This window comes from Mauremys reevesii, linkage group 1 (genome assembly GCF_016161935.1).
Source record: "Mauremys reevesii isolate NIE-2019 linkage group 1, ASM1616193v1, whole genome shotgun sequence".
NCBI classification, from domain to species: domain Eukaryota; kingdom Metazoa; phylum Chordata; order Testudines; family Geoemydidae; genus Mauremys; species Mauremys reevesii.
This window is the reverse complement of record NC_052623.1, coordinates 359548435-359564719: the sequence shown is the minus strand read 5'-3', so window position 1 is coordinate 359564719 and position 16285 is coordinate 359548435.

Below are 16285 nucleotides of genomic sequence, written 5' to 3'. Positions count from 1 at the left end.
GTTCATTTGAAATTCAGCTTGGCCCAGAGATAAAGAGAAAGTTGCTCTGCATTCAAGGTCAAGAATCAACGCAGACTATGCTAAGCACAAAGAAAAACTGCTTTCGGCCCCAGCTGGCTGTGGAAAAAATATAGACAGAGGCAAACCAAAGGCAATACAAGTTACAGAACTGAGATTACATTTGCAAAGCTTAACTGTCCAGTGAGATCCAACAGTGTGCCTTTGCGACCCCGAAGCAGTGTGGCTTGAGGACACTGGAGAAGCCACAGGCATCTGACCTGGACTGGAATCTCTGAAAGAGACATTGCAGGAGATTCCAGGGTGTAAAAGAACAGCCCTTCCAAGAGCGGAAGCATGTTGGAAATTCTGGACAAGCTGTAAACAGGATAATCTCCCGTCCACCTATTCCCCTTCTCTGAACGTTATACACAGACGTGGCCAGTCTGGACATGTGTGAGTATTAAAGTGACTTAAGGCTTGGGGCATTCATATTTTTCCTGAGTGATGTGGGAGCGTTCCCAACACTCTCCATTGTTGTTTTATTATTTTTAATGAAGCTTTAAAATTTGGTGTTATGGTGTGTTTTCTTTATCTTCCCCAACGTCCTGCCCTGTCAGCCTGATCACCTGACATGAGGGATAGATTGGTAACAGAAATTTGTCACAGTTTGGTGAGCAATTGAGAATGGGGGAGCCCTGCAGAATTTACACCATCTATTTGTTTTACCCTTGTTATTTTATGTTTGCTTTGCTTGGTACTGTTGGTGTTATATGTTGAGGATTGCATGATTAAAGGTGTGCCCACTCTCAGTCGCAGTAAGGGTATGTCTACACTACGAGAGTAGTTCGATTTTACTTAAATCGAATTTGTGGAACCGACCTTACAAAGTCGAATGTGTGTATCCACACTAAGGACAGTAATTCGACTTTGTGAGTCCACACTAACGGGGCAAGCGTTGACATTGGAAGTGGTGCACTGTGGGCAGCTATCCCACAGTTCCCGCAGTCCCTGCTGCCCATTGGAATTCTGGGTCGAGCCCCCATTGCCTGCTGGGGGAAAAATTGTGTTGAGGGTGGTTTTGGGTAACTGTCATCATTCAACCGTCCCTCCCGCCCTCGCTCCTTGAAAGCGCCGGCGGGAAATCAGTTCGCGCACTTTTCTGGTCAGTGACAGCGCGGACGCCACAGCACTGCGAGCATGCAGCCCGCTGCGATCATCACTGCAGTTATGGCCATTGTCAACTCCTCGCACCTTATCGTACACCTTTTTCACAGGGAGATGCTGAGAAATCGGGCGAGGAGGCTACGGCAGCGCGGTGAGGACATGAAGTCTGAGAGTGGCACAGACCTGTCACAAAGCACGGGACCCCGCGCCGTGGACATCATGGTGGCAATGGGTCATGTTCATGCTGTGGAACGGCGATTCTGGGCCCGGGAAACAAGCACGGACTGGTGGGACCGCATAGTGCTGCAGGTCTGGGATGAATCACAGTGGCTGCAAAACTTTAGGATGCGTAAGGAAACTTTCCTTGAACTGTGTGACTTGCTGTCCCCTGCCCTGAAGCGCAAGGACCCCCCGGATGCGAGCAGCCCTCACTGTTCAGAAGCGAGTGGCCATAGTCCTCTGGAAACTTGCCACGCCAGACAGCTACCGGTCAGTCGCGAAACACTTTGGCATGGGCAAATCTACTGTGGGGGTTGCTGTGATGCAAGTAGCCAACGCAATCGTTGAGCTACTGCTCTCAAAGGTAGTGACCCTGGGAAACGTTCAGGTCATCCTAGATGGCTTCGCCGCGATGGGATTCCCAAACTGCGGTGGGGCTATAGATGGAACTCACATCCCTATCCTGGGACCGGACCACCAGGCCAGTCAGTATATTAACCGAAAGGGCTACTTTTCAATGGTGCTGCAAGCACTGGTGGACCATAGGGGACGTTTTACCAGCATCAACGTCGGATGGCCGTGCAAGGTTCATGATGCTCATGTGTTCAGGAACTCTGGTCTGTTTAGACACCTGCAGGAAGGTATTCTTCCCGGACCACAAAATAACTGTTGGGGACGTGGAGATGCCTACAGTGATTCTCGGGGACCCAGCCTACCCGCTAATGCCCTGGCTCATGAAGTCCTATACAGGCGCACTGGACAGTGACAAGGAACTCTTCAACTACCGGCTGAGCAAGTGCAGAATGGTGATGCAGTGTGCTTTCGGACGACTCAAGGGGAGATGGAGGAGCTTACTGACTCGCTCAGATCTCAGCGAAACCAATATCCCCATTGTTATTGCAGCTTGCTGTGTGCTCCACAATCTATGTGAGAGCAAGAGTGGAGACCTTTATGGCGGGATGGGAGGTTGAGGCAAATAGCCTGGCTGCTGATTAGGCCCAGCCAGACAGCCGTGCAATTAGAAGAGCCCAGCGGGAAGCGCTTTGCATCTGGGAGGCTTTGAAAGCTAGGTTCCTCAGTGAGCGGGGTAACCTGTGACAATTACCTTTGTTTACAGAGAAGCTGAACCTGCCCCTGTTTCTTTACCCAGTTAATGTTGACTATCCTCTGCAGTTACATACCCCGTTCACCCCGCTCTCCCCCTTCCAACACACGTTTAAAAATAAAATACATGGAACTTTGTTAATTAACACCGTTTTCTTTATTACTGATTTCGTGGTAAAGGGTTAAAACTGGGATGCAGACTGTGGTCGGTAGGGTGTGCAGTGATGTAAAGACCACTTCTAAACTCGAGGAATAAGAACATAAGAACATAAGAAAGGCTGTGCCGGGTCAGACCAAAGGTCCATCTAGCCCAGTATCTGTCTACCGACAGTGGCCAATGCCAGGTGCCCCAGAGAGAGTGAACCTAACAGGCAATGATCAAGTGATCTCTCTCCTGCCATCCATCTCCATCCTCTGACGAACAGAGGCTAGGGACACCATTCTTACCCATCCTGACTAATAGCCATTTATGGACTTAGCCACCATGAATTTATCCAGTTCCCTTTTAAACATTGTTATAGTCCTAGCCTTCACAACCTCCTCAGGTAAGGAGTTCCACAAGTTGATTGTGTGCTGCATGAAGAAGAACTTCCTTTTATTTGTTTTAAACCTGCTGCCTATTAATTTCATTTGGTGACCCCTAGTTCTTGTATTATGGGAATAAGTAAATAACTTTTCCTTATCCACTTTCTCAACATCACTCATGATTTTATATACCTCTATCATGTCCCCCCTTAGTCTTCTCTTTTCTAAACTGAAGAGTCCTAGCCTCTTTAATCTTTCCTCATATGGGACCCTCTCTAAACCCTTAATCAAGGGCAATAATATATTCTCAGTCTTATTCTCTATCCCCTTTTTAATGATTCCTAACATCCTGTTTCCTTTTTTGACCGCCTCTGCACACTGCATGGACATCTTCAGAGAACTATCCACGATAACTCCAAGATCTTTTTCCTGACTTGTTGTAGCTAAATTAGCCCCCATCATGTTGTATGTATAGTTGGGGTTATTTTTTCCAATGTGCATTACTTTCCATTTATCCACATTAAATTTCATTTGCCATTTTGTTGCCCAATCACTTAGTTTTGTGAGATCTTTATGAAGTTCTTCACAATCTGCTTTGGTCTTAACTATCTTGAGTAGTTTAGTATCATCTGCAAACTTTGCCACCTCACTGTTTACCCCTTTCTCCAGATCATTTATGAATAAATTGAATAGGATTGGTCCTAGGAACACCACTAGTTACCCCTCTCCATTCTGAGAATTTACCATTAATTCCTACCCTTTGTTCCCTGTCCTTTAACCAGTTCTCAATCCATGAAAGGACCTTTCCTTTTATCCCATGACAGCTTAATTTACGTAAGAGCCTTTGGTGAGGGACCTTGTCAAAGGCTTTCTGGAAATCTAAGTACACTATGTCCACCGGGTCCCCCTTGTCCACATGTTTGTTGACCCCTTGTGACGTTATTGATATAAATTGGGACCATATAGAACATGGGTTGCAACCAAGGTCCTGCAGTGGCACCAAATCTTAGATAAAGGGGGTCATCTAAGGTGTCTAAGACCAGATTATGGGTTGCTGGTTATAATTATGCTGTCTATATGTCTGTATCATTTGTAGTTGAAGTTATAAGTATTGGCTCTGTAATGTCTATAGTTTGTATTCTGCTCTGCCTCTGGGAAGTGTCCCAGACAAGCTGATGTTAGCCCGGCATAGCTGGATTGATGGCCCATTAAAGGGCCATCGGCTACACAATTGACCCATGGAGAGAAGGCAGACACGCCTTGTGACTCAGCAAAGTATGCAGGGACTGGCCCATGTGACTCTAGGCTCCATTTTGCTGTAAATTTCCACAGTGAAGACAAAGGGATTCTTACACCTGGAAAAGTCTATATAAGGCCAATGCCTCATCTCCATCTTGTCTTCAATCCTGCTTCTGACCTCTGGAGGGACTTTGCTAAAAACTGAAGCTCTACACCAGGGACTGAGGACCCATCCCAGCGGGGGATGTTCCAGAGACTTAAATTGAACCTGCAGTTTACTCCATCACTGCTGCAAGCCTGAACTAAGAACTTTGCCATTACTGTATGTAATTGATTCCATTTAACCAATTCTACCTCTCTTCTCTACCTTTTTCCCTTTGTAAATAAACCTTTAGATTTTAGATTCTAAAGGATTGGCAACAACGTGATTTGTGGGTAAGATCTGATGTGTATATTGACCTGGGTCTGGGGCTTGGTCCTTTGGGATTGAGAGAACCTTTTTCTTTTATTGGGGTGTTGGTTTTCATAACCATTTATCCCCAGGACGAGTGCACTGGTGGTGATACTGGGAGACTGGAGTGTCTAAGGAAATTGCTGGTGTGACTTGTGGTAAGCCAGTGGGGTGAGACCAAAGTCCTTTTTGTCTGGCTGGTTTGGTTTGCCTTAGAGGTGGAAAAACCCCAGCCTAGGGCTGTAACTGCCCTGTTTGAGCAATTGGTCCTGATTTGGCACTCTCAGTTGGGTCCCGCCAGAATCGCTCCGTCACAGTGGCGTAGTCGTGCTTGGATCCACAGAACCAGGTCAATTAAGCTTTGGGTCAGAACCCCACGCTATCCAAATTTTAACTTTGGGATTGAGAGTTTGGTTGGTTAAAGATCAATGACCATGAGACAGAAAGCATCAGGAAAAGCAAGGAAACTGCAAGCCTTGAGAGACAGCCTGCAGTTTGATTATGAGCAAGAACTGGCAGAAATTCGAATGGAGAAAGAGGCTGATGAGAGAAAGAAAGAAGTTGCTAAGAGAGAAGAAAAAGCTCGTAAGAGGCATCTGGAGCTGCTGGCTGCTGAGGAGAAAACTCGACAGATGCAACAGGAGACAGCTAGACTCCAACTCCAAGTCAAAAAAGCAATGGAAGAACAGCAGAGACTGTATCCTCTTGAAAGTCCAGTTTGTAACAATGTTGGTATGTTGTATAACTCTGAGCAGTTGTCTGGGGGTAACCAAATGTACCCCAACAATGACACCTTTTATGTCAATGCTGTTACTGTGTGTTCAGTAGGGGGTGGCCCCATAAATTGTGCCAGTGCTATGGATGGGAATGGTAATGGAAAATTCATAGAGTGTGTAAAAGTCAATGGTAAAAGCTGTTTAGGGCAAATTATGGCTTCTAGCATCACTCTTGTTAAAGCAGATCTGGTCAAAGAGGAAGATTATTTACCAAATCAGAGTGTGAATGTTGTGATCCTCTGTGAGTTTACTGTCCGTGTGCCTTTAGCCAGAATCCACCTTGAGTGGAATGGGGCTCAGCATGAAGTGATAGCTGGCGTCAGAAAGTTATTGCCTAAAGATCTTTTAATTGGGGAAAATGTTAAAGCTTTGTTCAATCCAGGTAGCCAGTCACAGGAGAGGAATGATCTTAAACCTGTGTCTATTGTGAGCAATGATTTGCCTGAGGAGGGTTGCTCCAAAGGTTTGTCTGTGCAAAAAAGCAGTTTGTCTGGGAATGAAGTTTCTGAATGTCTGTCTAATGTCTCAGAAGTGAATCTGGAGTTAGATCAAGAGCAAAAAGATCTCATTGGGGAGGAAAATGTTTCTCAGGTTAAATCCCTAACTGAGGAGGGAGAGGGTAAATTTGTAATGGGTAATGGATTGGTGGCTAGTGCAGCTTGTAGAAGTAAACCTGAAATGGGTAACTGTGATTTTCTAAAAGTAGCTCAGTGTAGTGAAAAGAGCAGCAGCTTATCTGTTGGGAGAGGCAATGTGCCTGGTAGGGAAAGTTTGCAGGAGCCTAGGCAGCCTTGTGAGCTGATGGCTTTGTCTAATCAGCAGTTTGGGAAGGGAGGGATAGTGGAAGATGAGTGTCCATATCCCTTACCTGTTTCCTGTGTGGAGAAATGTGACAGTGAGGGGAATGTGCCTGACTCTGTCAGGGGTATTGACTTGCCTATGAAGGGAGCTACCTCGGTCTCCAAGCAGTTGTCTGTGAACAGCCCTGTGTTCCGGGGCAAGGGAAATGAGATCCCAAGCTGTGTGTCTGGTGAAGGAGAATGTGTCTCCGGCTCTTCTGTGTCTGTGGAGCAGACAGAAGGTGCCTGTCAGCCTGTGATGGTGGAGGGTGATTCAGTTGTCTCAAAGTTGGTTGTAAATACAGCTAAAGCCCAGGAAGGGAATAGTCCTGAGTTTGTGTCTGCTGGGGAGAATGGCACTGTGACTAGGTTGCATCCAGTTAGTGTCTTAGCAAAATCCCAGAGACCAGACAGTTCTGGTGCTTGTAGTTTGCCAGTTGCTAATGTGTGGTTAGAAAAGGGTGCAGCAGCTCTGTCTGATCAGGGTGATACCCTAGCCGGGGCACAAGGAGAGCATGAAGGTGATTTAAGTGTGTTACCTACTGACAGTTTGACAACTTGTAGCAAGAAGGAAAAGATTCCTGAACTTGATCATGGCCAAGGGAAGGAGACTGCTTCGGACCTGTTATCTAGAAAGTCTGTAGCATCTGTGGTTGCTCAGGGAAGTGTTCCTTTAGAGCAAGCCCTAGGTGAAGAGGGGAAGGGCAGAATTTCTGAGAGGGGTGAATTGCTGCTTAGAGAAGCTCCTAGGGAAAGGAATCCTCATGGTAGCCTGTGCAAGCAGTTTACTGCAACTGAAGGGTGTAAAAGTGATTTAATCAAGAAAGTTTCAGTTCCTAACAGCCAGAAATTTTCTGTTGTGAATGGATCCACTGACTTTCCTTTTGAGAGATCCAGTGTGGGCAGCTTTGAAAAGGTCTCAGGTGGAGTAGAAGCTGCTAAGGAAGTTGAGCAGCCCTATAACCACCTGGCTGTGTGTGGCCAGCTTGTTGGTGGGGAGACAATGCTGTTGGGACAAGAATGTCTCCATGCTGAATCTGTAAGTGAGCAGTCTGTGCTTCAGGATCTGAGGACAGATTCAGTTACTGGTGTTTCAGAGCAGAACAGTTGTATGGCTAAATGCTTGAGGAGGCAGGGGAGAGCAAGCCAGCTCTCACCCTCAGACTCTTTGGATTTGTGTGGTATCTCTGTGAGACAAAGTCCAGCCTTGGAATCCATAGCAGCTGAAGAGTTAAAAGCTAGTGTCTGTGTTGATGCGAATTACTTGGCTGGCAGGGAGAAGACAGAATTGCTAATAGCTGTTAGCACAGAGGGCCCGCCCCATCAGCCAGTGAATTCTGTTAAGCAAGAGAAATCAGGGTTTAATCCAGAAGGAAAGAGAAGACTGAATTTTGCAAAGGGAAGCCACAGGTTAACCCTAAAATGCCCAAACTCCAATGGTATTGAGCCAAGGGTGTGGCATGACAAACATCATTGTAAATGGACACTTGCAATGAATTTGTTGTTATTGCTAATGCTAATTTTTGTAACTAATGTGTTGCTATGGCCAAGAACTGTAACAATGTACAATGTGCCTAATCTTTTGGAAAATCCCTTAAACATGTTGAAAGGAATACATGAAAACACACTTTATGTTAAAGGGCCTTGCTATACTGATGTTTCACAGTTAATGCATGTAAACAGTGTTGGAACTTTTCACAGGGGAAAATACATTCCAGACCTGATGTGCTGTATGAAAGGGGAAACTGAGGCACACTACCATATTGCTTTCATGGCTAAATGCCAAGATTCCTGTACTATGAACAACCTCAATATCTACATTGGTTTAATGTTATTTGGGTTCAAAACATTGGCCAGAACTGGTATGGATAAAGTAGCTATTTTCTTTAGCTCTTGGCAAGATCACATGAAACATACAGGAACCATGCTGCAAAAGCTAACCAAGTTATACCTTAAGTTTGTAAAGAGATTCATTCATGTTATTGAACATGACTTTGATAAACCATTTTGGTTATACACTGGTACGGCCTCTAGCCCAACACTAGCTGTAGTGAGACAGACCCAAGGAAAGGGGGCTCTTGGGATGCAGTCAGCGATGTTTTGTCATCCCTTCCTGCATCAATTTTGCGTTGGGGGTGTGACGTTATTGATATAAATTGGGACCATATAGAACATGGGTTGCAACCAAGGTCCTGCAGTGGCACCAAATCTTAGATAAAGGGGGTCATCTAAGGTGTCTAAGACCAGATTATGGGTTGCTGGTTATAATTATGCTGTCTATATGTCTGTATCATTTGTAGTTAAAGTTATAAGTATTGGCTCTGTAATGTCTATAGTTTGTATTCTGCTCTGCCTCTGGGAAGTGTCCCAGACAAGCTGATGTTAGCCCGGCATAGCTGGATTGATGGCCCATTAAAGGGCCATCGGCTACACAATTGACCCATGGAGAGAAGGCAGACACGCCTTGTGACTCAGCAAAGTATGCAGGGACTGGCCCATGTGACTCTAGGCTCCATTTTGCTGTAAATTTCCACAGTGAAGACAAAGGGATTCTTACACCTGGAAAAGTCTATATAAGGCCAATGCCTCATCTCCATCTTGTCTTCAATCCTGCTTCTGACCTCTGGAGGGACTTTGCTAAAAACGGAAGCTCTACACCAGGGACTGAGGACCCATCCCAGCGGGGGATGTTCCAGAGACTTAAATTGAACCTGCAGTTTACTCCATCACTGCTGCAAGCCTGAACTAAGAACTTTGCCATTACTGTATGTAATTGATTCCATTTAACCAATTCTACCTCTCTTCTCTACCTTTTTCCCTTTGTAAATAAACCTTTAGATTTTAGATTCTAAAGGATTGGCAACAGCGTGATTTGTGGGTAAGATCTGATGTGTATATTGACCTGGGTCTGGGGCTTGGTCCTTTGGGATTGAGAGAACCTTTTTCTTTTATTGGGGTGTTGGTTTTCATAACCATTTATCCCCAGGACGAGTGCACTGGTGGTGATACTGGGAGACTGGAGTGTCTAAGGAAATTGCTTGTGTGACTTGTGGTAAGCCAGTGGGGTGAGACCAAAGTCCTTTTTGTCTGGCTGGTTTGGTTTGCCTTAGAGGTGGAAAAACCCCAGCCTAGGGCTGTAACTGCCCTGTTTGAGCAATTGGTCCTGATTTGGCACTCTCAGTTGGGTCCCGCCAGAATCGCTCCGTCACACCCCTTCAAAGAACTCGAATAGATTAGTAAGACACGATTTCCCTTTACAGAAACCATGTTGACTAGTGCTCAAGAGTTTATGTTTTTCTATGTGTCTGACAATTTTATTCTTTACTATTGTTTCAACTCATTTGCCCAGTACCGACGTTAGACTTACCGGTCTGTAATTGCCGGGATCACCCCTAGAGCCCTTTTTAAATATTGGCGTTACATTAGCTAACTTCCAGTCATTGGGTACCGAAGCCGATTTAAAGGACAGGTTACAAACCTTAGTTAATAGTTCCGCAACTTCACATTTGAGTTCTTTCAGAACTCTTGGGTGAATTTCATCTGGTCCCGGTGACTTGTTAATGTTGAGTTTATCAATTAATTCCAAAACCTCCTCTAGTGACACTTCAATCTGTGACAGTTCCTCAGATTTGTCACCTACAAAAGCCAGCTCAGGTTTGGGAATCTCCCTAACATCCTCAGCCGTGAAGACTGAAGCAAAGAATCCATTTAGTTTCTCCGCAATGACTTTATCATCTTTAAGCGCTCCTTTGGTATTTTCATAGTCAAGGGGCCCCACTGGTTGTTTAGCAGGCTTCCTGCTTCTGATGTACTTAAAAAACATTTTGTTATTACCTTTGTAGTTTTTGGCTAGCCGTTCTTCAGACTCCTCTTTGGCTTTTCTTATTACACTCTTGCACTTAAGTTGGCAGTGTTTGTGCTCCTTTCTATTTGCCTCACTAGGATTTGACTTCCACTTTTTAAAGGAAGTCTTTTTATCTCTCACTGCTTCTTTTACATGGTTGTTAAGCCACGGTGGCTCTTTTTTAGTTCTTTTACTGTTTTTCTTAATTTGGGGTATACATTGAAGTTGGGCCTCTATTATGGTGTCTTTAAAAAGGGCCCACACAACTTGCAGGGATTTCACTTTTGTCACTGTACCTTTTAACTTTTGTTTAACTAACCCCCTCATTTTTGTATAGTTCCCCCTTTTGAAATTAAAGGCCACAGTGTTAGGCAGTTGAGATGTTCTTCCCACCACAGGGATGTTAAAGGTAATAACTGGAGATATACCCATCTCCTAGAGCTAGAAGGGACCTTGAAAGGTTATTGAATCCAGCCCCCTGCCTTCACTAGCAGGACCAATTTTTGCCCCAGATCCCTAAGTGGCCCCCCTCAAGGATTGAATTCACAACCCTGGGTTTAGGAGGCCACTGCTCACACCACTGAGCTATCCCTCCCCCCTAATCTTGAATGCTATTATATTATGGTCACTAATGCGCTCAGCCCTGCACTAGGCTAGCCTGAGCACCCAGAGCCGGCCCCCGGGGGCGGACAGGAGGGAGCATGGCCCTGGCCTTTTCGCTACAGCGCAGGGCATGGGCATCCTCCTCTGCGTGCATTAGTCCCCAAGGCACGGCCCCCCCATCCCGCTCCCCTCTGCCCCTCCCTGGGCACTCAGCCCTCCTGGCCTCATCTCAGCGCTCTCCGGGAAGGGGCCTGTCTACCTGCCTGCAATGCACCACACCCATCTAACGGAGCAGGGATAACTATCCACGATGACTCCAAGATCTTTTTCCTGACTCGTTGTAGCTAAATTAGCCCCCATCATGTTGTATGTATAGTTGGGGTTATTTTTTCCAATGTGCATCACTTTACATTTATCCACATTAAATTTCATTTGCCATTTTGTTGCCCAATCACTTAGTTTTGTGAGATCTTTTTGAAGTTCTTCACAAGCTGCTTTGGTCTTAACTATCTTGAGTAGTTTAGTGTCATCTGCAAACTTTGCCACCTCACTGTTTACCCCTTTCTCCAGATCATTCCTTGGGGAACACCACTAGTTACCCCTCTCCATTCTGAGAATTTACCATTTATTCCTACCCTTTGTTCCCTGTCCTTTAACCAGTTCTCAATCCATGAAAGGACCTTCCCTTTTTTCCCATGACAGCTTAATTTATGTAAGAGCCTTTGGTGAGGGACCTTGTCAAAGGCTTTCTGGAAATCTAAGTACACTATGTCCACCAGGTCCCCCTTGTCCACATGTTTGTTGACCCCTTCAAAGAACTCTAATAGATTAGTAAGACATAATTTCCCTTTACAGAAACCATGTTGACTATTGCTCAAGAGTTTATGTTTTTCTATGTGTCTGACAATTTTATTCTTTACTATTGTTTCAACTCATTTGCCCGTTACCAACGTTAGACTTACCGGTCTGTAATTGCCGGGATCACCCCTAGAGCCCTTTTTAAATATTGGCATCACATTAGCTAACTTCCAGTCATTGGGTACCGAAGCCGATTTAAAGGACAGGTTACAAACCTTAGTTAATAGTTCCGCAACTTCACATTTGAGTTCTTTCAGAACTCTTGGGTGAATGCCATCTGGTCCCGGTGACTTGTTAATGTTGAGTTTATCAATTAATTCCAAAACCTCCTCTAGTGACACTTCAATCTGTGACAGTTCCTCAGATTTGTCACCTACAAAAGCCAGCTCAGGTTTGGGAATCTCCCTAACACCCTCAGCCATGAAGACTGAAGCAAAGAATCCATTTAGTTTCTCCGCAATGACTTTATCGTCTTTAAGCGCTCCTTTTGTATTTTGATCATCAAGGGGCCCCACTGGTTGTTTAGCAGGCTTCCTGCTTCCTATGTACTTAAAAAACATTTTGTAAAAACAGTCACTTACCCCACAGATGCTGTATTAGCTCCTCCTTCACCTGGAGAACTCCCTTGCGAAACTCCCTGTTAGCAGCCCCTGTTCGCAAAGCAGCAGCCCCTGTTCACAAAGAATGACAGGCTCCTGCTCCTAAAGCGGTCCGCAGTGGTGGACTGTTTGTTTCAACGGAGCCTGCCACCCCTCCTTCTCGCGACTCTGTGTATGGGGGCTATGTGACTTTGTGGCGGGGGAGGACGGTTACAGATCTGCTGCTGCGTGGCTCTGTGATCCAGGATAAGGGCCGCTGCATAAGATCTCTAACTGCCCTCCCTTGCCACAAAGTCACATAGCCCCCCCAAAACAAAACATGACAAACACCTCCCACAGTGACCAGGATGCCTACAGACAGCACTGTGTGTGTGACCTGCTGCTGAACCTGCCCCCGTGTCTGTGCCCTGCTAAAGGTGACTGACCAGTCCAATTACCAACCCCCTTCCCCCCCTTGAAACACAGTCTGCTCTTAAAGAACAGGAGGGAAACAGTACTTAACAGAAAAGTATTTTTTAATATCAACTACACAGTCAGGGGATGGAACTGGGACGGGGGCTTGGGTGAGGCGGGAAGGAAAGGACTTCTCAAAATTTTGGGAATGAGAGCCTTCTGGTACTTGAGCACTCTGCAGGGGTGGAGTGACAGTTTTCACGGCCCCTGGCACCCCTCCTTCTTGGCACTTTGGGTGAGGGGGGGATGGGACTTTGTGGCAGGGGAGGGCGGTTAGAGATAGACTGCAGTGGGGCTCTGTCCTCCTGCCTGCGGTCCTGCAGTACATCCACAAGGCGTCGGAGTGTGTCCGTTTTCTCCCTCATTAGTCCAAGCAGCGTTTGAGTCACCTGCTGGTCTTCCTGCCACCACCTGTCTTCCCGTTCGCTCTGTGAGCGCTGGTAGTGAGACATGTTCTGCCTCCACTGGGTCTTCTGTGCCGCCTCGGCTCAGGAGCAGCCCATAAGTTCAGAGAACATCTTGTCCCGTGTCCTTTTCTTTCTCCCCCTAATCTGCGCCAGCCTCTGTGAGGGGGATGCTGGGGCAGGTCGGGAGACAGTCGCAGCTGTGTGATGGGAAAAAGGGAGTGAATTCCTTACAAAGATATATTTTTGCGAACAATGAACATAGTTTAGTCTGTCTCTGTGAACAAGACCATGCACAGCACCTATCTCATGCCCACTCAGGACAAATTCGAATTTTCGGCCTTCGCATTCATTGCCTGGGGTCTTGCACTGGAGATCAGACAAGCAGGGCAGGACAGCAGAATTCGTGGAGCAGGCACACATGGTAAGCCGTAGACTTTTGGCTGCTTAAAACGTACTGTATAGCAGTGCTCTCCTTTCACGCTCAAAGCAATGGTCATAGCGTTTGCAAGTTCCTGCTGCCGGCAATCCGGAAAGCAAGAACTCTGCCCCTGTTCCACCCCCTCACGGCTGTCCCCAGGACGATCCCTGTATGCTGCCCCTCTCCTGCCTCCACCACGTGGCTGTAAACCGACACTTATTGTTATGTAAAGGAACAGTGAAGCATTCCCAATACTAACATTACCCTAATTCCCTTAATTCAATGCAGGAGTCGCCGAGTGAGATCACCCTGAGGAGGATCACTGACAGCGATAGAGAGCGCATGCTGCGTGAAAGCCAGCACAAACCAGGGGCCTATGCTGCCGTGCTCGTGGAGGCAATGCTCCCAGAGTACCTGATGATAGCCTGGTGCGGAAAAGTGTCCTACCACGGAGCACCCAATAAGGCAGCTCTCCCCAGGAACCTCATGCGTAGGCTTTTCGATTACCTCCAGGAGAGCTTTGTGGAGATCTCCCAAGAGGATTTCTGTTCTATCCCCATATATATTGACCTTCTTTGCACATAGTTAATATTCCTGTTCTTTCAAAAATAAATGTTTACATGTTTATAGCACTTACCGACTGATCCTTCCCCTGATTCAGGGTCCGTGGTAACGGTTGCGGAGGGTTGGTAGGGGATCTCTGTGAGGGTGATGAAGAGATCCTGGCTGTCGGGGAAATCAGCATTGTAAGCGCTGTCGCCTGCCTCGTCCTCCTCAAACCCTTCCTCATCTTCCCCATCCGCGAACATCTCCGAGGAACCGGCCGTCGACACTATCCCATCGTCAGAGTCCACGGTCAGTGGTGGGGTAGTGGTGGCGGCCGCACCCAGAATGGAATGCAGTGCCTCGTAGAAGCGGCATGTCTGGGGCTGGGATCCGGAGCGTCCGTTGGCCACTTTGATCTTTTGGTAGCCTTGTCTCAGGTCCTTGATTTTCACGCGGCACTGCGTTGTATCCCGGCTGTATCCTCTGTCTCTCATGGCTTTGGAGACCTTCTCGTAGGTCTTTGCATTCCGTTTTTTGGAGCACAGCTCCGAAAGCACAGACTCATCGCCCCACACAGTGATCAGATCCAAGACTTCCCAGTCAGTCCATGCTGGGGCCCTCTTTCTATTCTGAGATTGCATGGACACCTCTGCTGGAGAGCTCTGCATCGCTGTCAGTGCTGCTGAGCTCACCACGATGTCCAAACAGGAAATGAGTTTCAAACTGGCCAGACAGGAAAAGGAATTCAAATTTTCCCGAGGCATTTCCTGTGTGGCTGGTCAGAGCATCCGCGCTTGGACTGCTGTCCAGAGCATCACCAGAGTGGTGCACTGTGGGATAGCTCCCGGAGCTATTAGCATCGAATTCCATCCACACCTAGCCTAATTCGACATGGCCTTGTCGAATTTAGCGCTACTCCCCTCGTCGGGGAGGAGTACAGAAATCGAACTAAAGAGCCCAGTATGTCAAACTAAATAGCTTCGTTGTGCTATTTAACGCTGCTAAATTCGACATAACCTCCTAGTGTAGACCAGGCCTAAGTCTGAGAACTGGAGAGGGGTTTAGCATTCCTCTCTCCACCCTGGTTGACTGGGAAAGGTGGCAGGTGGATCTACTCCCAGTCGTAGCAGGACTGGGCAATAGAGTAGTTGGAGAAAAGGGAAGAGATGTGTACTTGATAACTAGAATTGAGCAATTAAGAGCATAGATCATGAACCAGGCAGCAACTCAAACCTGCGCCCAGGGCAAGTTGCAGGCCTTGAGACAGGACTTCCAGTTAGAAAAGGAAGCCCTGGCTAAGCAAGTACCGGTCCTTCAGGGACTTGTTAAAATTTAACCATTTGTGCTCAGCATACGCCGTAACAGCAGTGTGTTTGCTACAAGAGGAAATTGAATAGTTAAATGCCAATGGGCCATGCGTTTTTGCCCAGGTGGCAAGCCTCATGAGGGAGGACTCAGGTAGCCTTGTGAGTAAGAATGTTTAAGAGAAGAGACCAGGAAGGGTGGGGGCTAGCTGAGAAGCCCACCCTCCTAGCTGAACTGGTAGTGGAACAAGCTGGTGCCCATGGAAGGGACGGTTCAGCCAGAGAAGCAGGATCAGGCCCAGGCGGGCAGGCAACAGACAGAGAGATTGGAAAAAAGGTTGGAAACTTTTGTGGGTGTAGTGGAAGGAAGGAGTAAGTAAGTAAGCCTCACCCGGGATAGTGATTGGGGTGTGCTATAGACCGCCAGGATCTAGCTTAGAGATGGATAGAGAGCTCTTTAATGTTTTTAAGGAGGTAAACACTAATAGGAACTGCTTGATCATGGGGGACTTTAACTTCCTGGATATAGATTGGGAGACAAATGCTAGTAATAATAATAGGGCTCAGCTTTTCCTAGACGTGATAGCTAATGAATTCCTCCATCAAGTGGTGGCTGAACCGACGAGGGGGGATGCCATTTTAGATTTGATTTTGGTGAGTAACGAGGACCTTGTTGAGGACCTTGTTGTAGGGGACAACCTTGGCTCGAGTGATCATGAGCTAATTCGTTTCCAAATAAATGGGAGGATAATCAATAGTGCATCTGAGACTAGGGTGTATGATTTCAAAAGGGCTAATTTTACTAAATTAAGGCAACTAGTTAGGGAAGTGGACTGGGCTAACATATTTAGGGATCTAAGGGCAGATGACGCCTGGGGTTACTTCAGGTTGAAGTTGCAGGAGTTGTCAGAGGCATGTATCCCGAGAAGGGGGAAA